The sequence below is a fragment of the Dysidea avara genome, chromosome 13, assembly GCF_963678975.1.
Source record: "Dysidea avara chromosome 13, odDysAvar1.4, whole genome shotgun sequence".
Classification (NCBI taxonomy): Eukaryota; Metazoa; Porifera; class Demospongiae; order Dictyoceratida; family Dysideidae; genus Dysidea; species Dysidea avara.
Window position 1 is genome coordinate 2892768 of NC_089284.1, and position 23357 is coordinate 2916124.

The 23357-nt window shown below is 38.7% G+C and overlaps 3 long non-coding RNA genes across 5 annotated transcripts; all 3 read right to left on the bottom strand.

Moving 5' to 3' along the window:
- Positions 1-40: 40 nt before the first annotated feature.
- Positions 41-5229, bottom strand: LOC136243773 (uncharacterized). 2 transcript variants are annotated; one of them, XR_010694988.1, is made up of 3 exons: positions 4643-5229; positions 239-330; positions 41-190 (listed from the first exon to the last, which is right to left on the bottom strand). It is a non-coding gene; the product is annotated as an uncharacterized lncRNA (long non-coding RNA). The 2 variants fall into 2 exon arrangements; XR_010694987.1 differs by lacking the exon at positions 4643-5229 and having other exon boundaries at positions 239-1115.
- A 96-nt stretch (positions 5230-5325) lies between these two features.
- Positions 5326-14230, bottom strand: LOC136243774 (uncharacterized). Its single transcript, XR_010694989.1, has 4 exons — positions 14110-14230; positions 13703-13870; positions 6098-6219; positions 5326-5444 (listed from the first exon to the last, which is right to left on the bottom strand). It is a non-coding gene; the product is annotated as an uncharacterized lncRNA (long non-coding RNA).
- A 441-nt stretch (positions 14231-14671) lies between these two features.
- Positions 14672-17404, bottom strand: LOC136242983 (uncharacterized). Of its 2 annotated transcripts, none has more exons than XR_010694689.1 (5): positions 17038-17404; positions 16313-16467; positions 16013-16097; positions 14991-15056; positions 14672-14938 (listed from the first exon to the last, which is right to left on the bottom strand). It is a non-coding gene; the product is annotated as an uncharacterized lncRNA (long non-coding RNA). The 2 variants fall into 2 exon arrangements; XR_010694688.1 differs by having other exon boundaries at positions 14675-14938; positions 16313-16471.
- Positions 17405-23357: the final 5953 nt, after the last annotated feature.

Here is a 23357-nt window from a genome sequence, read left to right on the forward strand (position 1 = left end):
TTAGGGGGTCAGGGAGCACTGTACTGACACTGTGGATTACTGCCAGATCAAATTATTCTTAATCATTACTAACATCATTGTGTTGGTTACAAGCATTTATTGTAGCTACTGTGTTTTATTGCATTTGTAGTTAAGATTAATTCTAAATCAGAAGAGTGATCAGTGTTGATAATAATCTGGAGCTAGTCACCTGTATATAATAACACTGATTACAGAATACATTCGACAATGAACTCACAAGAAGACTTGGTGACATCAAGATTCTGGACTTTTGTACAGAAATGCAACATCCCAATAGGACACCTGGGACACACCATCATACTGCAGTTTCTACAATGACATGCAGGAGTAACTGACTATATATATAATACATCTGGTAATAAGGTTATATTGTTGTGGTATACCCACATGCAAAATTTACTGAATATACAAAGTGTACTGTAGTTCAAGGGCAGTATTGACCTTCCACCAAGAGTTCATAATATTTATATGTATTCCACACACATTGTTGATTTCAAAAGAACAAATAAAACATGATAAACATCTGGTATAACTTCCTTGTGTTTGGGGTCAATACTGACAAAAAATATCACGTATCACTCATCGAGTGGTTTATCAGTTACTTTGCTTAAAGTTTTACCACCATTCTATTCTGTGTTTCTAACAAAACAATTTCTTGATGTAGCTAAGCTCCCAAGCAACTGTCACATTGAAAGAATTATAGAGTGCTTCCAACAACATTTTTGGATATAGTACCATTGCATATTTGACCTTTGAAAATTTGTCATTTTTGTCTTTAACTTCTTGAGTCATTATTTTGATTGTTAAAACATGGTACCAAATTAAAGGTAATAATTAATTTTTTTTGGTTGAAGCCAATAGCTCAGTGTCTCATTTTGATCTAAAGTTATGATCATTATTTATAATAAATTATCTAATTTCACCTGTGCTGTAAGGTTGGTTTTCAGTACTTTATTGTCATTAATATGACAATTCTATAGCAGCCATGGTTTCTTCAAGATTAACATAGAAAATTTTGTGTTATTGCCATGGAGACCTGACCACAGGATCTGCTAGACCAAACAGAAACAGTGGGTACATAATACATTTGTTTATCCATGCTCAACTACGTATACAGATCTATACCCATCAGAGCTCTGCTACTTAGATGTGTTCATTTGGTTTTGCTTTATAAGCCATCCAATTTGCTGCATAACAAGCTTTAAGGTTACGGGATACTGTAAATCCCACATGTACACTATCAATCATTTTTCATGATTAGGATTTGATTTTTCTTAATGCATTGGTATCAAATATTTATGCATTCTTAACTTCTCATTAATTGACATGAAATTCAAATGTTGTTATGGAAACATGAGTTGTCCCCATGCCAATTAGTGAAAACTATGAACCAAAAATCAGACCAATGAAGAGCCATGACAACTTACTAACAATTCTAAGATTTGAAGAACATCACTTGTGAGGGACTGACAAGAGGATTTGTGAATAATGCGTATAGTTGCTGAAATATGACTACAATATTACCTAAAGCAAGACACTGTGGTCACAAAATTAATTTTTAAATTGATATCACAAGCACTAGAAACATTATTTCTAACAAATGGCTCCGTCAGGACCTAGACAAGAAGCCAAACTAGTAGTCTGTTTATACAAAATGTTAACAACTAGTTTGACAGTCCTGATTTTTGGTTCAGGAAAATATCGCCATTAGTCAGCTAAACTACGCATGCGCTTACAGGTGCGCCAGTTGCTAAGTGTGTTGTATCTATGTTATCTTGTACTGTTACGTGTGTTTTCTTGTACCTTGTACCTGTCCAGTCAGCACGCTATGATTCTCCCAACAATTTAAGCCTGTTACCAGCTGATACACAACACAACAACACCAGCCCGCCTTAATTACGTAATAAAATTTTTGTTTGACGGCAGTCGCTCAGTATCCCGTAACCTTAAACTATGGAGTTATATATGCATACATTACGCATATTTTTATGCAGCTGCAATTAGTTTTACTTCCTAACAATTTCAATGCCTTGCAAAATGACTGTCCAAGCCAAGCTAGAATGATGTTTCATCATCATTCAAACGTGTGCAATGCAATAAAAGATTGTGCAAGTATTGAGCAAAGAAATATTACTAACTCTTCAGTATTTTATCAAACAGTTCATCCATTACACAGGTATAAACAAATTTCAGGTAAATACAAAACTGGCAGGAGAAAATTGATGACATACCCCTGTGTGGGTATACAAAGGCATAGATCTATAAAATTCTCAATGCAGGAAATGCATATGGGTAGATAAAATATATTACATATCCGGTGTTGATTGTATGCTTGATCCAATAGTCCTGTGGTTAGCCGACAGACAAACATTTAAGTTTCTATAGTAACACATTATTCGATTAGGGATCAAAGACACAAAGTAGTGAAGCAAGGGAGGTTGCTTACACCTGAAGGTGCACTACTTCAGTCTATACATTTAACATAGGGATTAAATGTCCACCTAGTATACCTTCTTGATAGGGCTGAGCGATACTACCATTTTAGCGACATTTTGAAAGTATCGATATCGCAATATTTTGTTATTAACTATCGTGATACCATGCCTGTACATTACTGTCATTAAAAAGCCATTTGCTATGCTGTATATACTAGGCTCAAGAATCTTTGTAAGTCATAACCTGGTTACCCCTGCAGAGAGGTGTGAACACCATAACATAACTTCAAAGCATGTGTTACAATAACTGTTACTGTAAACAAGGTTGACAGTGGCTAGTTTGATCTTTTAAAGACTTCCTGCAGGAATACTGAGGAATACACTATGTAGCACCAGCTATGATTGACATATTTGTAAGTATCGTGAAGTATTCAGTATCGTGAATAGTGGCTTTAGTATCAATCGTGATGCTAAAATGGCAGTATTGCTCAGCCCTACTTCTTGATTCATAAAATAATCATAACTTAATACCAGAATGAGCTATTGACTTCAAACACTTACGACTATGCAGTGGCTTTGGTATTGCTATTGTGCATCATTCCAAAACATACATGACCCTGACAAGAAAAGAATCTTTAAAAAATTAACTAGGAAGTTAGAAATGTGTTATAGTGATAGGGGTGGTCTAGAGATCGCTATGTAAATGCAATTTAGTTGTGATAAATTAACTACCAAAGAGTGATACAAATAGAACTGCTTTATAGTTACTACATTAATTAAGTAACCTCGATGGAATGTATTTAACATTGTCAATCGGGTACTTACATTTTACTCAGTGTATTTATACCAGCGTTGAAACCGGGTCGGGTCATCCGGGTCACATTTTTTCTGGGTCATCCGGGTCCGACCCGGTTTACAAATTATCCGGGTCTGACCCGGATTGGATCACGTGAGAAACGAAATTGTTCGTTTGACAACATGGAAACTTATAAATGCTATCGCGTAGCTCTTTTGTGAGCCACACCCACTTATCACGTTACCAACATACGCTCAGCTACACCCATTTATTAGTAAATGCAGTATGTAGCACGAAACTGAGGGTATCTATGGCTATTGTCAGTAGATGACCTTTTTTCTTTTTGGTCTTCAACCTACAGCTAGGCTGTAGTTGCAATATTTACTCAACACGAATCGAACGCTCAAAACGTAGTCTCGCCCGAGACTAGCCGAAACATAGCTCTTATCGCACACCTCGGCTTTAATTAATCCAGGTCACACCCGGGTCAGCAGTAGTGACCCGGTTTCAACGTTGATTTATACTAGGGATCAGCTCAATCCAATTCAGGAAAGTAGGAATCATACTTTTCATCAAATTAGATGTTAGAGGGTCTTACTTTAAAAAATGCCGCTACTTTGAGTATTTTGGCAACATCCTCTTAATTCGGCTGATTTGATTTGTCCACTTGTTAGGTTTTGAGTCCTAGTATTGTTCTCAAAATTATTCTTCTATATATAATATATTGTATTTAAATACTTTGCTGTGCTTCAAAATATTTATCATTTTAGCTAGAATACTTGTTCCATATGGTATCTTTAAAATCTGGCTTTGATCTTTAAGAGAGATTCTCTAATATGGTTAAGAGATCGAGGTTCTTTAAAATAGTTAATAAAAGCACTTAGCTAAGCCCTAGAACATTCATACGACATCTACGTGGGCTCAATTTTCATCGACGATGGAGTAGAAGCTGCTTAGGTTTCATGATAATAATGTCAGTTGCAACCAGCACCAGAGTACAAGTACTGATTTTATTACTGAATCCGATTAGTGACTGTTCGACTGCTGACAAGTGTTTCTGTTACTAGACTCTTATGGTCTGCCTGGGAGTGAGCCCCTACAATAGATCCAACAGAGCTACTGCAACTGAAAACTCCTTCAAAAATAACTTCCGCACTATGGTTGTCTTCCATCTGGTTTCAGTGTATACAAGGCCAGGCACTTAATTGTTCTTTTACCCACACCATTTACCACCACAACGTTTAATACATCACGTGCACCTGTTCTTTGCACGGGGCTGATATATCGACGAAATGGATGCCTAAAACACCCCACTAAACCAAGTATTTAATAAGTTTGCCAGACCTAGGCTAGCATTGATGACCCTCCACATCATATCTACTACACTTACCCCTCCAGCAGACTCGCCTGTAGCCATACCAGTTGTGGCGCAGAGCCAGTCCTCCACTGAGTTCAGAGCCCCTTGGCACCATGTACGCGTCGTGGTGTGGAAAACTCATTAGTACTCGTACACATGGAAGTTGTACCAACTATTGCCTCCACAGAACGCAGCTTTAAGTTATGTCTGTGACTACTAATATATCAGTGGTACATAAACCAGTTCAGCGGAGGACTGCCGTGTTATAGCTAAACCTCTTGCTGAGACTTTACTTTACACTAAATCATACTCTTTGTCTCAACAAACACTCTCCGCATAGCACCGCTGCTGTGCGAGTTCCAGCAAGCCTAAGCCCTCAGTTTTGACACTTGAAAGGGTTCACTATGCATTACGGGAAATCGGTACACGTTCTCAGACGTTCCAAACATGAAAACTTCCAATAGTTTTCATTGTTTGTCAAGGTAAGTGTTGTGTATTAAATGTGTAAACAACTGACTTCACTGTGGTATAATCATTTTTCATTCCATGACTCCACAGCTATCATCTTTTTTCTGTGCCTTCAACTAATTTACCAACAATGAGAATGTGCACTAAATATGTTTTTTTTCCCTGTGTGAAATAGCTACCTGTGCCATCAGATCACGAATATTTAATATGTACTCTTGTTTGTAGTAGTCCACCCCAAATTCACAATCCATTATTATAATAAATTGTTATGAATCAACAACACACTAACAGCAAGCTAAATGTTATTCAATTTCCAGGAGAGTGATATCAGTGATCAGTGCTGGTTGTAGTCTCGGCTACCCGGCACCTAAAAAACATTACATAGTTAGCAGCATTTATGTAACATTATAGCCACCAAAAGGAATATGCTTTGTCTTCTATTTTAAGGGATTGCACTTGTAGTAGCACTACACCTGTGAAATTGTTTAGCAGCAATGCCTCAGTTAAGCCTCCCAACCACACTCCATTTATCATGGTTCTTGCGACAAATTTGCTAAAGTTAACTTATACAGCACCTCAAGATTACCATTTTTTATAGCTAAAGGTTGAGCATGAATTCAAAAGGAATTGATTTTGCAAGTGTAATTTAGCTGGCTATTAGCCAAAGTGTACCCTCACCAACTATACACATCCCAACCCATTGCTTAACACATTGTGGGGCTTTCCTAGCTTAGGCTAGCCCCAAGCACTAAGGTAGCAATAGTGTGAATGTGAGTCTGTGTGACACAAGTACTTTAAATATCATTGCAGGTACTGTGTTTGTCACACACATGAATATGTCATAGGGTAATATATGACATGGGACCAACCTCACTGTGTATACAGACAAGGGAATGGACAGGTTCTCCTGTTGATTCTTGTTTAACACATTGAGTAATTCACATAAAATATTATTTTCTTATATACTACAGAATCAGGGTGGCTCATAATATGCTAATATCACTACACAATCAAACTTACATCAAGACTTTGTGGCTCCCGTTTCTTTAGGATCAGTCTTTTGTTGTTTAGGATAGGAGATAGAATCTCCCTGACAAGTAGCAGGCATTTCTCTTGGCAACAAGTACATGTTGGTTCTTATCCTAAGAGACCATATTGTTATTAGCTGTTGTATAAAATTTCATAAACTGCCACATACATACATACATACATACACACATACAGGGGTTAAAAAGAGTAGGTCCAATTTTAGTGAAGCAACTAGCTATAGCATAGATACTTAGCAGAGATTTCTGTAATGGATGTGCTGTAACTTAAAAGAATGTACATATACTGTTCCTGCAATTTTTAAAATAAATTCATATGGCAACAAACCTAAAAGGTTTCCCCATCTCCATAAAAACAATTTAATGGGTATATACCATGGATTTGAAAACCAGGACTTGAGTACAGAACTTGAGGTTCTAATAGGTCTTGCACAACAACAATATTAAATGGAATCATATGTGCATAGTAGGGATGCGTCGATTTTGCTGACAATATTTTGTGGGACAAAAGTAAAATGCTGGCATAACAGGTATAATTTTTGAGAAGCACTACTGTGGAATAATTATAAACTTTACACATTTTGCTTGAAATACCAGGCTAACAGAACAGCCAAATGTGTAGGACAAGCACATGTGCACTTGAAATAATATTGCACAACATACTGAAAACATATGTGACTGTCTCTGGGAAAACCGGTCTTATCGCCCATTTAAAAGTATCGAGAAACGTCGGTTTTAAATATTCTGTGTGTTGTAGCTGGCCAATGGTGGTAGCTACGCATACCAAATTTTCACACGTTTCACAACAATTTCTTACCTTCCTGATCATCCACTGAAGAAGTAGTCAACAGCTAAGTTTCCCGCCATTTTAGATAGTTTTTAAACCGAGGTTGTCTGTATCAGGCGAGCTCCAGAAGGGGTGGGAGGCGGGGGCCCTGGAAGGCGGGCAAGATGGTGTTCAAAAATTGAAAAAAAAGAGACGTGCTGGGATGAATTAGGCCAAGTTATAGGCCATTCAGGGCTCAGAACTGGCTAAAATGAAAGGAAATTTACAGCACAGGTCATTGTCCAACACCACAGAGCTGTACAGCCACACACAGCCATCTGCTGGTCGGCCAGGGCTCCATCAAGACCCCAGACCACTCGTACGGCTCGCCACTGTGCTCTAGAAAAGCAGCCAGCAAAAGCAGACCACTTTACTCTGGTCGACTGTGGCAGTGAAACTTGATAGTGCATTCATTAAGCTTTGTGTTTGTGTGAAAAAATCAAACTTCCTGTCTTGGGCGATAAGAACGGTTTTCGTAGATCCAGTCACATATTATGTGAGTCTCTGCACAAAAAATAGAAGAGACGTAGCTACACCCGGACCTGCACAGGCCCAGGCAATCATAGCTGGTGCCTGGCCTGGTAATAGCGGCGCCCACCCATGCGTGCCCATAATTAATACACAAAATATGCTCTTGCTATCTTTTTGGAGTGTCTTGTAATACTTTCCATAATAGCATCATAAAAAAAAATCGCGTATACTTGAGTTTGCCAAGATTCCTCAGTCAATGTAGTGAACTTCTATGTAATGCCCAGCACCACGTGATAACATTTTAAGGTTTAAGCACGGGTTGAGAGTCAAACATGTGCTGAAATTTAGTGAAATTCAGTGGACAACAGTACTGGATATAAAGTAATTGTTTTATTAGATGTCTAATGGTACAGGGGATTTATTACTTCTTGCAACATTGGAGAGTGAAAGGCGTAGAGCGTGGTATGGCTTCTTACATGTTAACTAGCCACAAACATGTATAGTTCACTCCCATTATGGTGGTTTACTGTTATCATTCCTAATGTGGACTATAGATCAACATTCTTTGGTCAATTAAAGAAGCCATATGACACTTTATGCTTCTTGAATTTTGCCTTCCACGTTGCAAGAAGTAATAAATCCCTTGTATAGACTGATGAAAGACAGACAAAAGCCAATTCCCAGTCGGTTGTTGTGGAAGCAGGACTGACCGGCTAAGGAGGATACAGGTTTAACAGCAGGTTTAACAGCAGGTTAAACAGGGTTAACAAGTCAAACAAGTTGGTGTTGCATCATGTCTACACCCTTCCAGACAGGCAAGCTAAGACCTTACTGGGGCATTCCAATAATTTGAATGTGCACTTCAAAGCACCTACGGGGGGGGGCATGTTGTTCCAGCTTATTCCTGATAAAAAACTACAAGAGCAGTTGCTATTTCAAGAGTCGTCACTAGTGTCCTTTTGGATCATGTGTTTAGATGTTCCTTCAAACATCTAAACAACATTATTGAATCAACTTGATAGTGTTGGTCCATTGCTCTAAGAATTTCATCTACAAGGAGTATCAACTGTGTCTGGCAGGACTGAACCCATGCTGTATAGGGTTAACAATATTATATGTGCTCAGATGATCTAGGATGTGGTGACAAATGATGTGTTCCATGGTTTTACAACACACTGCCATGGTTTTACAACAGTTTGCAGGGATACTTTGGCAGTATATACACTACTTGTTTGTCTTTAAGAATTGAAGCCTGCAAGGTAAATCTGCAGCACCAGATAACATTCCTACATGTATCCTAAAAGAATATGCTTTGCTTATAGTACCAGTTCTACAAGTAATCTATACACAACCTTACCAAACAGGCACACTACCAAATGAATGGCTTACTGCCAATATTGTCCCTGTGTATAAGTATCCCTGCAAAGGGACGATATTGGCAGTACAGGGACAATATTGGCAGTGAGCCATTCATTTGGTAGTGTGCCTGTTTGGTAAGGTTGTGTATAGATTACTTGTAGAACTGGTGCTATAAGCAAAGCATATTCTTTTAGGATACGTGTAGGAATGTTATCATCTGGTCCTGCAGATTTACCAGGCTTCGATTCTTGTAATAAGTTCACAATTCCTTGTGTCGTGAATTCGATGTTGACAATGTTAGGATATTTTGGGGAAGTTAATTGATGGAATGTTATTATTTTCCCTAGTAAACACTGAATAAAACTGTTGGTTGAGAGCTTCAGCTTTGGATGATGGTGAAGTCTTTAATTCATTTTCAACACAAAGAGTTGCCACAGATTGGTGATTTCTTCTTAATTGTTTTACTAAAGACCAGAATCTCTTATTATTATTGGTATAAGCATCATCAAACAAATGAGTACAGTACTATTGGTGAGCTGCACTTATAGCTTTATTAACCTGGTTTCAAGCCTTCCTATTTTCTCTCCAGCCACTTGCTGCCTGTGTCTGATTATCTAAATGTTCGGTCCAGCCGCTAGTCATACATGATCATAAACAACTTAGGTGATACAAAAATTCATCTAGGGTAGAGCGTTCACTTATTTCATTTGGTAAATTATTCCAGTCAATAATGGTGTGAGGGAAGAAGCTTTTCTGATAATAGTTGGATGATGTTAAAGGTGGTATTAATCGTTGATGGTGTGATAATCGTGTATTGTGAGATAAATAGTAATGTGAGTAATGCTCTGGGATACTTATGTCAGGTCGATCTTGATGTAAAAATTTATAAAAAATTGAACTGCTAAACTTTCTGCGTTCATGGTAGGGTAGACCACTGGAGATCATTCATCATTTCAGATACACTACTTGTTTGTCTGTAATCTTGTTTGGTCCGCCAGCTGCTCGCCATTGCACCATTTCAATGCTATCAATTAGGTATTGTTGGTGCGGATCCCATACAACATTTGCATATTCCAGTATCGGTCTCGCTAATGTAGTATATGCAGCAACTTTAACAGATGGTTTCATACTTTTATAATGTTCATTTCACAAAATTTAATGTCTTGCTTACTTCATTTATTACTTCTTGAATGTGTTTAGACCATGACATGGAGTTATGCAAAAGCACACCTAGAGGTATTTATGTTGTTCCACTGACTGTAAGAGTGTATTATTAATATAATAGGAAACCAAGGATGGTGATAAAAATTGAGTACAGCTTAGAGTAACACATTTGACAAGGTTCAATATCTTTTACCACTGTTTAGTCCATGCCATTAAAGTGTTCGAGTCTTGTTGTAAATGATCATGATCTTCAGTTGTTTTGATAACTCTGTATAGAACACAGTCATCAGCAAATAATCGGATAGATGAAGTAATTCTGGTACTTTATACAATAAAAACATCAGTGGATTTAAAACTGTTCCTTGCAGAACTCCAGATAGAACCTTCAAATTTGTAGATGTCTCTCCATCCACGACAACCTTCTGGGTTCTATTAGTAAGCCATGTTTGTATCTATAAGCGAGTATTTGACTGTATACCATAATGTTCTAACTTTAATGACAGTGTCAAAAGCTTTGGAAAAGTCTACTGAAAAACATTTACCATGGATTAGTAAAAGTATTAAGTTACAGATGAAGAAAAGGAAATCTCTATACGATAAAGCAAAACATATAATTTTACAATGTATTGTGTGGGGTTGTGCAGTTGCACCCCCTGTGTTGTATCAGCCATATGGCTGTCTTACACAGTAATCAAATCCAAATCCAAAATGAATTCTTTGTCTTCCGCTAACCCTTCAGTGTCAGGTCCACCAGAGGAACCGCCTCCTCCGGCAGCTGCTGCCCTGACACCTCCAGTTTCACCTGTCGCTCCAATGCTCCTGCTTCCAGAAGCTTCAGTGCACCAGCTAGCCACTGCAGTGGCAGACCTCACCCAGAACCGCATAACAGCCAGACAGAACCCGCTGATGTCGATGTCTGATTCTACAACTGTGATGACTTTGTCCGGGGCAGCAATGACGCTCTCCACTGCAACTCTGTCGTCGTCAGGAACTTCCAGCCCAGGTAAGCTTTCCTTGTAACAAGCTAATTTATTTACCTCTTAGTCATTCTCGGTCATAAATGGCCAGCAAGCTATGCATTTCAGTACCTACCAGGACACACCACCGCCAGCAGTATGCCATACAAGACTAGACTTCTGGCCTTCCTCTTCACCGGCCTGATGCCGCAAAGAATTCAACGGGATGGGTGCAGTTGGTACCTCGCTGCACATGATAATACAAGTGGGCATTTATGACCTCTGTAATTTGCGTCATTGTGTGCTCGTGTGTGTACAGCATGTTGGCTGTCACCTGTTATCTGAGTTTGTCTCCTTCATAGGCTTACTGGGAGTATATAGATGATTTTCCCCTTACGGTGGATCCTCTTCTCACCTGCTGTTCTTTTGGTATCCATGTAGGTGATGTACATTTTTTCAATATACTCGTGTGTGTGTATGTACTTATAATTGTTTCCAAATCCTTTAACTTTACATGTCCAAGCACATATGCAGTCAGGGGTCCTTCCAAATACAAACATGGAGTCTTCCTCAAGGGTCCGCGGTCTCCTATAAAAACTAAGCCCTTATATTACTTTCAGATTTTCCCTTGTAGAGGCAGCAACCCCAAGGGAAAGACATCCATGGTAAGGAGCCCACACCTCCACCCTCTGGGTGTGACTTATTTGTGGGTTCCTTCATTTTAGAGTTGGACCTGGACCTTCATACCAGTGGCATGCTGAGGAACAACCAGTACCTTTACACAGAGGACCTCCTATCACTGGACTCCTGTAGGCCAATTCAGGATGAGTTTGTCTTACAATGCAGTGCATACTCCCCATTAAAACCTCTCCCAGTGGAGAATCCTCCTGGCATATCATCCAGACACCCATTTTAAGGATTACATTCTTAAAAGAATAGTCAGGCTTCCGAATTGGTTTTAATTGGCACAAGACACTAGATACTTTTGCTCATAACATGCATTCAAAAATCCCTTCAACTATCTTTGAGTACTTACAAAGGGAAGTGTCACTAGGTCTCCACTTGGAACGGCATATCCATGCCATGGGACATGAGGGCCAGGGTGGTGGATTTCGTCGTCACATCTGATGCATCTGGCTCCTGGGAGAAAGCATGGTTTCACTTCCAATGGTGGGACAGACTACGCCCACCGTGTATCAGACAAAACAAATGATCCATATAGTGGTTGCAGCAGCCATCTTTGGGAAGCAGTGGTCCCAGAAGGTAGTTCAGTTCCGCGTAGACAACATGGCCGTGGTGCAGGTAATCAATGCCACATTCTGTTCACCTGGTTAGACTATTGGTCTTTTTTGCCTTGTACCACAACTTCTGGTTCAATGCCTCTCATATCGAGGAGTGTGACAACACACTAGAGCTGAGCGATACTGCCATTTTAGTATCACGATCGATACTAAAGCCACTATTCACGATACTGAATAGTTCACGATACTTACAAATATGTCAATCATAGCTGGTGCTACATAGTGTATTCCTCAGTATTCCTGCAGGAAGTCTTTAAAAGTAGCATCAAAACTAGCCACTGTCATCCTTGTTTACAGTAACAGTTATTGTAACACATGCTTTGAAGTTATGTTATGGTGTTCACACCTCTCTGCAGGGGTAACCAGGTTATGACTTAAAGGATTCTTGAGCCTAATACAGCATAACAAATGTTAATGACAGTAATGTACAGGCATGGTATCACGATAGTTAATAATAAAATATCGCGATATCGATACTTTCAAAATATCGCGATATATCGCTAAAACGGTAGTATCGCTCAGCCCTACAACACACTGGCAGATGCTTTATCATATAATAACCTCCACCTTTTCTTCTCACAGGTCTCACCAAAGCCACTTTCCCCAGAGCCATTACTAACAATCATATCTCAAAACATCACCCGGACATCCACAGGCTGTTCACCTCTACTTTACTTCAGCTTTGACTGCTTCAACACACAAGACCTACAAAGTAGCAGACTGTTGTTACTCCCAGTTCTGTAAAGACTTCTATCACCCCTTTTCCAGTGACAGAAAGTACCTTATGCTACTATGCCACATGCATGGCTGAACAAGGGCTCTCTCATAGTACCATTAAACCTATTTGTCAGGGGTCCACCAGTTGCAGGTAGCATTGGGCTTTGGGGATCCTGGTTTAAGTCACATGCCTCACTTGCGTCAAATCTTAAAAGGAATACTGGTCGAAGCAGGCAAACAGGGCAAGGCCCCCCGAGCTCGGCTCCCAATAACTTCAGCCATTCTTCGGAAAATGAAGGCAATATGGTTTCAGAGTGGAAAGTCCTATAAACCAGTCATGCTGTGGGCCGCATCAACCACCAACCTTTTCTCTTTCTACAAATCAGGCGAGATCACAGTCCTTGCAGGGTCACACCTATCATTTGAGGATCTCCGGGCGGACCACCCCTCCCATCCAAACTCAATATCTCTACGTATCAAGCACTCGAAAACAGATAAGGACGTCAAGGGGTTACAGTAGTCATCGGGAGGATAGATGATGACTTATGTCCAGTTGCTGTATCTACTTTGATACTACCACACTGCAGTACTGGGATTTAGAACCACTAAGCAGGCAAACTTGTATAGTATGGGTGGTATGAACTCTCTTGGTACAGATGCTCAACAATATGGCCATAATACAGTACAATGACGGAATGTATATATAGGTACTGCATTCTTTCAAGCTGTATGTGCAGTTGATTCACTAGGTCATTAACTAGCTATGTTACATACATTGAGCTCACCCACAAAAAGCTCGGCTGCTGTAACACAGGATCAATTGCCCAGTTTTTGGATCAACTACAAGGTAAGCATCGAGATGTGGTAGACTCATCAAGTATCCATCTACAACATAGTGGACTTCTCCATGCACCACACCATTGTACTCCTGCATCATTCCACTTTCCATTACTCTGCAGAATGCATGTATGCACACATAAATGAATAGAATCATACAGTGCCATTTGTTTACACAATACAGTAACCAAATACGTGGTCAACTGTATACACCTATCCACTCTTCTATCAGCTGTTATTACAATCATTGAGGTGATTAAAAAAAACAAAATGGTTTTATTGCTTACATTGCTGTGAAAACTTGGACCACAATTCATAGTTCACTAGCTTATAAGTGTCTGCAACGCAAACCTACCTTCCCTTTCACAAACACGTTGGTTCTTCAGCGACGTTTACTGCACGTGTTATACTATTATTGTGCCTTATTTAGAATATCCTGTATACAGTGGAACCTCTATTTAACGGACACTTTGGGACCAACCAATTTTGGTGAAATTTTACTGTTATAAGGAGGTTGTCCTCTTTCAGAGGTAAAATTGTATTGGTAAAGGCCTATAGGGACCTCAGTATCTGTCCTTTATAAGGAGGTTAAATGTAGTGTCCTTTACAGGGAGGGTCCATTAAAAGAGGTTCCACTGTAATTACGTAGCCGTCAAATTTGTAAAGTAGAATAGTAGAGCAAACAGTAAACGTGTCTCTGTCACCTTAGCTATCAGAATGGCTGCAATTGTGCCGTGAAACAGGAAAGAACTACTTCGCACAAAACACGCTAGACTGTGGCAAATTAGCCTGGCTAGCTGATAAACATGCTGCACCAAGTGCCACAACTTGCCTCCTGCATTGATTCAGCCAATGTGCTGTGCATATATTAGTTAGACATTTCTACGCTACTGCCATATCAGAGGTGCACTAGCTGGTATAAATTTTAGTTACGATTTCATTGACATCTAGTGTGTGGTTAAAAACTCTTGTAAGTAGTACTGTAGCACCCCTCAATCTTCAGATGTATTAACAGACTGGTATGCATCATGCCTCATACCGCCCGGTGACGTAACTGTGCCAGCACACGTCTTTTAAGCTATCACACACAAACTTGTAAGTGATGACAGTTATATAAATACTACATGAAGATGTTAGAAGGCCTAGGGTCTATATGAAGCTTGTTCAGCTTGTTGTGCCAGCTCCTGCAAATAATTGAGAAGAAACACACATGAAATATAGTAAAATAGATATTACCTTTCAGGGATCTTGGTCCAAAGTTGATTGAGAGTGATCAGTACTAGAATTAGTACTATGTAGAACCTGTGAATTAACAAAAACATGTAGTCCTTTGCTAAAGCGTGCATCCTGCTTATTGACAAACAGTCCAAAAGTCATAAATATCCAACTTTCTATGCCTCGCCATAAGGACCAACATAGGATATATGAGGTAAACATGCTTGATTAATTAATATAATTATCCCTTTGCTGTTGGCATACAGTACACACCAAATCAAGCACTAAACTATTTAGTTACTATAGTATACATCTGAGTCATTTTTACTGCATTTTATCCACAAAGCTATAAAACACAATTCTATCATGCTATCACTTCTTTTATACATTTCATAGTGTGATGTGCTTATCATGAAACAGGCACACCCCCAAAAGGTCCCATTTCTGGGATAACTGGATCATTGGTACACTATTGTGGGTTTGTTACATAATATCACAAAGTGTTATTTATAATAAAAGATGGGTTTCGTGAATCCTTGGGTTGATAGTCATGTTTTGAAGTTCACTGGACTGTTGTTGATAGGCTATATAAGATGACAGTTGACTGTTTCAGAAGTGTGATGTGATTCGCCCATGCGTGCATACACATTATGTGCACTTGGTTTCCTACTTTTTTTTTGTTGAAAAAGAGGTTGGATATAGTAGCTGAAACATTTTTTGCAAACACCCTTTTGTTATATTAAGATTCACAGATTTTAAACATCAACTATTCTTGCGTAGTACTCCATACCCTGTCAAGTATAGTGTACCACATGGAATTTAAATGAAAAGGGTTACCTGGTCAATTTAGGGGTAGGACAAGAAATATATGATCAACTTTGTGTAATCTTAAAAACCACTATTTCCAGGTAATTCCCCAAAATTGATTGTGGGTATATCTTTGGAGGAGTAAGATCATTTTGAACCTGAGCTTTCACTTAATCCAGTGGCCTCACATGAGTTACTGCAAAGTAATTAAAGCTTGAACATATCAAAATGCTTACATCATTGATGTGGTTCCTTGGATGCTTGGGATAGATTATCCACACACAAATGGGAAACATTCCTATCACCATGACACTTTTGTTCCTGGAAAAGAATATCCAGCATAATATCACTAATCTGGTTTCAACAGGCTTCATTCTAGCATATAGATAGCATCTATTAAAATGTCTTAGCATATTAACATATGCACAGTAACAAATTTATGCAATCAAGTTCATAATTACAATATCTGAATTGTTATACACAATATCTTGGGACCCACTATAGTGCCCAATACATCCATATACACATATACATACCGTTTTTTGCGGCTGCAGTGAAAGTCAAGATGTCCTGTTTTGGGGTTTAGTACACAATAACCATCATGGCATGGCAATGCACACCACACATCATATTTGTACAACCTTCCCCCAAAGAATGCAACTTTCCTCTCCATGATGCAACCGTAGGACTTCTTCCTTGATGAATACAATTTTATTAATTTCATTGCCAGAATTAATTGTCCATGTATGACCAGTTCAGGCGTGTTTTATCACGTTATACTGCCGTGTCTTTTAAAACAATTTTCAGTATCCCATTGGTACAGCTACATAGGCAGTGGGGTAATAGAACCCCACTCTTGAGAAAAAGGTCTACAATTTCAGTAGCAAATAACCTAAAAGTTTTAGTGACTGGATTTTTTTAGTATCCATTTTCAAAAATTTTCCTGGGGGGCATACCCCCAGACCCCTAGCCTTGGCATGCTTCGCACACCCTGATATAATCTATAATCCTGCATCACACTACACAAAAAGGTCATCTAAAGAACCTACCCAGATAAAAGTCTGGCATGCACTGGTCGGTGAGGATACATGCATCTCGACATGCATGCAGTCTAGAAATTTTAAATAGTCCACCTGTCCACGTACGCACGGTCACACATAGACATCCAATTTACAAAACTATGACATATAGGGGCAATTCTATGACATATAATTGACATATAGGGCAATTCTACAGAATAAAAACAGCAAACGTAACATACCTACGACACGTAGTGTACACACTGAGAGCCCTGCGATGTGGTCTCGAACGGGTGGTCTTTTAAACAAGGGGGTGTCACTCAGGCTCTTGCTGTAGGTAGATCTGCGACCGCGGTCAAACTCTAAGTCAACGGCCAAGGCCACTAAATAGCTCTTACAGTGGGTCAAGGGTCAAGACAATAGGGAAGGTTCGAAACCCACAATCGAAAACTATACGTAGTTATTATCAAGTTTACGGAATTATACGTAACTCACAAGAAGTAAGAATCTCTAAGATGTTTTAAAGCTCCAACAGGTATTTCGCCGTAATTATAATGATTTTTCTCTCCCAGTTGCTGGTATCACGCACTAAGAAAGTATTAAGTTATACTAGGTTACAAGCGCAAGTGCGTATAGGAAAATAGAGAAATAAGTGTAGGTCAAAAGTTCGACAAGAAACGCTCAAGTCACAGGTCAAAGACGATAAACGCTGCAAGTCAAGGGTCAAGGTGAAATTTTCCCCGGTCAAGACTTTGACCGCGGTCGCAGATCTACCTACAGCGTGAGCCGACACTCGAGCCGACACTCGAGCCGACATGACACCCCCTTGTTTAAAGGAGTCAGCTTGGGCTGAACGAGAGAGCAGCTGTCGATCAACTTAGCAACTCACACAACCTAGTATCGTACGTTAAAATGAGAACTACTCATATTGTCAAATGTGCCTTAAAATGGAGAAATACTCATAAACACCGGGAGCTGTACATGTAGTTTAACGTGAACAGTAAAATAGTATACTAGTCTAGGTTACTTATCCAGCGCTGGTCTCCCACAATCACTACTACCATTACATGTGCATTATTATTAACTCTTGCTACTACTTTCTGTGAGACTTTCTTGTCGAGCTTCTCGCTAGTGGCTGAAATCACTGTGGCTGTTCTCGGGTTAGTTAATGCATAATAGCTTTCATCCCTAGACCAGAACACTCGGGCTGGTTTCAACCGACATCGAGTTTGCCAGGGAGGCTGATAGTCCAGCATCTGGTCTTCCTGCAGACAGTTGATAGTACGTAAGTTAACCCATTTTTATGTTATACTAATGTGCTAGTGTCAGATACTGTATGCATAGAGCCCAGATAACACAGGGGGTATGTGGCATGAAGGATCCAGGTTTGATGCTTGCCCAGTTGCTGTTGTTAATAACAGTGGCAAAGCCAGCCAACATGAAATCCTAGGCTCTAACTTTAGTTATCCTATGCCACTGCTACCAATGGTGACCATGCATGCAAGTTTAAATGGGTAAGCAAATTTCCACTGTCGATGTCTCACCTAATGGGTAAGGCCCAGGTGAGATGACAGCCCATACTTAATCCTGTGAGACGTATATACCTGTGCTGACTCAATAGCACCTCATGACTGGCCATGGTCCAGTGATTCACCAGGTAATGTATCAATGGCGGCTGAGGGCTTTGTGCGTGCGTGTACGTGTGTGTGTGTACCCAGCTGCTAAATGGGGACCTGCATGGTGACCTGGTGTCAACTGGGAAAGCAGCCCACCCATTTGTATATAGGTACTTGGTATTTACTGGGGAAGCAAATACCCATCTCAAAAAATAGGTGAAGTTCAGTTGGAACTTTGGGTACCCAGACCTTTACTCATGACACATGGCACAGCCTCCTGCAGGATACTAGTCCTGCTCCAGAAGATTTGCCTGCACTGACTCAGCATCACAGCAGTGCACAGATGTCCCAGTGCTGGTTCACTAGGTAGGCGTGATTGTGTATACAGTAGCTGAAGACTTTGCTTTTTGTGTGGGTGTAGTGTGCGTGCACACTGCTTTACATTCTTTCACCAGGTCTGTTAATGATCCAGGCCCCACTATCATCCTAGAGGTTTATCTGTTTCTCTGGAGGTTGCTCATCTGGACTAAATAGACAGTGCTGTAATTAGTTGGATTATTCAGCATCCACTGGCCTGGTGGGTGGACTCCATGGGGGTCAGGAGGACTGATGGACAGGTGGCGAAGAGGTGTGCGTGTTGTGGTGTGTGTGTGTGTTGTGGTGTGGTGTGTGCGTGTGTGTGTGTTGTGGAGTGTGTGGGTGCATGCATGCATGCATGTGTGGGTGCATGCGTGCGTGCGCGTGTGGGTGCATGCATGCGTGCGCGTGTGGGTGCATGCGTGTGTGGGTGCATGCGTGCGTGTGTGTGTGGGTGCATGCGTGCGTGTGTGCGTGTGAATGAGTGAGCGAATGTGAGAGAGACAAGATTTGGCAAATTGGTTTATCGAGCATTTAATTTGGTGGATAAAAGTTTGGCACCATGCAGTAATGCATGTAGAGTAGTACATCATGTGGAAAGTTCTATTCAGTTGGTGAGCTATTCACAAAGTGTATGTGTTAATGTTGTGTGTTAAAAAGCTTTCATTGAAATAATGCGTAACGTAATTGTGGGACTAGGGATCAAGTGTTTTAATGGTTTTACATTTTTAAAATGAAATCTCTTAATCGTTCTATTTAAGTCAAAATAGTAGGCTCAGTACTAATCAAATCTTCTGTGTATCCTTCAAAACATTTTCATGAAAGTTTAACAAATTAAAGTTGGACCTCAAAATACATTGAGCATGAACTCTGATTCATCAGGTGTTCACAACAGGTTCTGCTAGTAATTGTGAGCAACATGGACTAAATGGACATGTGCACATTCCACTGAGCATAGCACTAGTTGATTGCAAATGTTCATCTCTTTGTCAACCCTGGCCCTGCTACATATATTTTTTTTTGGTATTAGTGGTAGATATTAAAGTGTATATAATCGTGAAGTGTATGAAATATCAGAAAACTTTAAATGTAGATAATTGGTGAAAGGTGCTTAGAATGTAGCAAGGAAAAAATTTGAACTCAGGTACTCCTACTTTACTCTGAAGACACAATTTACTGTGATTCTTATTTCTCTGGTGTGCAACTATAATATTGTATTGAGTTTTGCTATTGCATTTTCTGCTTTTTGTGTCTTTATTAATACCTTGGTATTACGTATGATTAAGGTACAGGGTAGAGGCACAGCCTGCATACCCGACATGTGTATGATGTGTAGGAGTTATTATATGCATTGCAGAGTCTTACCATTGCAGTGCTAGGGTTGCTTGATTCATGCTCTTTATAATTGTAGCGTCACATGTGCCAGCACTTTGATAAATTTGAAGAGTGACGTACTGTCCACATTCATGCATGATGCAGCATGTATGCTAAGGATGGTACTTATTGTGAAAAAAATTTAATTACAATGCATTTCAATAAGTTTGTGAATACGGGGGCTTTGATTAATGTGTATTCCAGTAACCATGTGGGTGTGTGCTATCTTTCATGCCACAATAGTTTATTTTGAATGTAGCATATATGTTGTGAACAAGACTATGGAAATCAGTGTTTTCCGATTGTGTCAGTCAATATTTAGATATGACAACACTACAGTGTATTTTGTGTTATTAATGTATATGTAGTAATACTGAAGTCAGATTCTTTTTGGCTTAATGTTGACTGGGTTAATTTTTATTCATGGTACGTTTGAACAAGAAACTTAAATTCTATTTTATACAGTGACTTTACATTGGAAGATACCAAGCAATGGGAATCTTGCACATCAAGTTCTAAATTCAAAGGTGAATCATATCAACAGTTACATTCTTCTTAATGTGTGACATCTGGTGGGAAGGGGTGCTAAAGGGTCATGTGAATTGTTGATTTATAGGTATAGCATTGTTACCATAGCACCGTGTTGCAACCTATCCTTTTACAAATAATTTGTGCATCTAAGTATGTATTTTGCATTTGGAAACATGTTTTGTAAATACATACGTACATTTACCTTTCAAAATTCAGAAAAGAGTAAACATAATGGAGTCAGGATTGCCATTCAGAATAGTTTTACTTCTGTTCTGTTGTGTCTGACCCAGACAGTGTATGTTTGACTGGATTGTATAATAATTAATGCATCAGGAATGTGCATAATGTACGTAAGTCCAGATGTACATAGTTTGATTAGGTCAACATAATAGTAGGCCAGATACTATCTAATTGTGTTTAGATTTTTTAGTTATGTGGTTTCGTTGTAAAAGTGAATCGAGTAATATTTTAGTTGCTAACAATTAACTAAGTGTTATGGTTTCATAATTATAACCATGCATGTCACTTTTCAAAACCTGTGTTTTTTAAGTACTTGTAGAAATATATTGAAAGTGCCTCTAGTCTAAGTACATTGCTTTCCTTGTTTCCTTGCTAGTTTGGTGACAAGCTCAGAAGCCGTCATCACCTACTTACGGAAGTCACCTTGGTAAGCTGTAATAATTCAAACTGTATTAAGTTATAAATGGATAATTTTTCCCGTATAGAGAGAATGTGAAAATGGAGTGCGACAGACTGTTAAACATTTCATATTGTGTATTATGACAACTATGAAGATAGTTATGACAACTATGAAGATAGTATGTTAAGTTATTTGCTATAATATTATATTGAGAGTAAAATTTTACTCTACAAAGCTTCTTGTGGTAAATCTTCCAAAAGTTTGAAGCTTTACTTTGTTAAAGTCATGCCAATGATTAATGTATAATCAGTCAGTATACACTGATAAACATAATGCTTCAGTTGCAATGCAGGTCCTAAACAGCTGTATAGAATACAAATGTACTAAAATTACGTCCATAGCAGCTGCTATATGGCTACAAGGAGAACTGCATGGCTTTGCAGCTGAATTTACATACCAATATATATTATGAAGCTGTGGAGGTTTTAACCTTTTCCCCAGGCCTACTGTGTACATTTGTGTTTAATTTTTTGTTCACATTTACTATAATTATTTTGACTGTATTGGGTTAGTTGGTTATGGTGAAGCAGCAATTGTAAGGGGTGGAGGTACAGTGCAGTTTGTAGCTTAATTACTAGTAACATTCATGTAGGAATGTATTTTCTCTATAATTTGGTATGTACACTTTACCGACTAAAACACATGCAGCACCAATCTATGCAGGATGTATTATTATACATATAATGTGATCTTGTGTCCACCAATCTGTTGCTAATGTGTTGAGCCTGTTGACCACTACAGAAAAGGATAAGTACTGGGCTACTGTGTTATGGGTGGTGCATTAGGGTTAAGTTTGCATTTACCATTTAAAAAGGAAAAGGTTGAATTTGTTTTTATGTTTGAGTACCTATTGTTTGAATCATATTTAATGTCATAGATTTAATCAGTCTCTCAGCTCATACACTTATATGGCATATACATATCCATTCATACATGTAACATGTCAACAAGAAAATTCAACACAATGATGGAATCTCTTCCCACTTCAGGAATTGCATTCTGCAATAGATCAGTTAAATACTCTAATAGAACAATCATAGAATCGATATACCTTAAGATGATAATTGTACCTATAACTGTGTAGTTCCTCTTGTATTTGTACTGTACTATAATTATGTGAAATGTAATACCATTGTTAAAAGTATTTACTATTTAGCATATTGTGATCTTAATAATTACTAACTTTTAAAATGGAGCAGAAGCACTACAGAAAGAAATGTGAAATCTGAGAGTCTTGACCAGTGTATGTACATAGCATAGTATATTGGCACAAATATTATCAATGACAGGTATGACTGAATTTGTGAAAGGTACCTTTTCCACACATTTTACATGTCAGCAAACAGAATGGTGTAACATTTGTATCCTTATACTGATTATACTTGCTCTTAGTTTCAAAATGCAGTCTGATACTTTAGCTTGATTTAAAAAGTTATGAAGCTTTGAAGTTAAAAAATGGGTCAAATTTTATGTGTGAAAGAGATATCTTTTTGCAAATCCGATCACTATATAATTATGTTGTAAGGATTTTTGTCATATATATTTATAATGTGACTAGCTACGTATACATGTGTATGTAATATAATGTATTTATTATTAGAGAGTATTTGATTACAACGGTTTTGACATTCATATACTATAAACAAGAGTTAATAATAACTCTTGCTATAAATCTATAGCTATTTTTTGGCTAGTAATATGTATAGCAATGTCTCAGATCATGTCTGCATGCTGAAGGCAACATCTTTTATGTGTTTGCATGTAATAATACAGTAATATGCAGCAGCAAGATCATTTGGCCATATAATACATTACATGTACTATATAATAACACAGGCTAGGGTTGCAAAATATGTACAGGCTTGTATATGGTCTCACTGAGTTAGTGAGTTATATGTGGTCTAGCATTAAGAGAATTCCTATGTATATGTTAATGAATGTCCCAAACATCACCCCCATTCCTTCAGACTGTTTATATTGATGA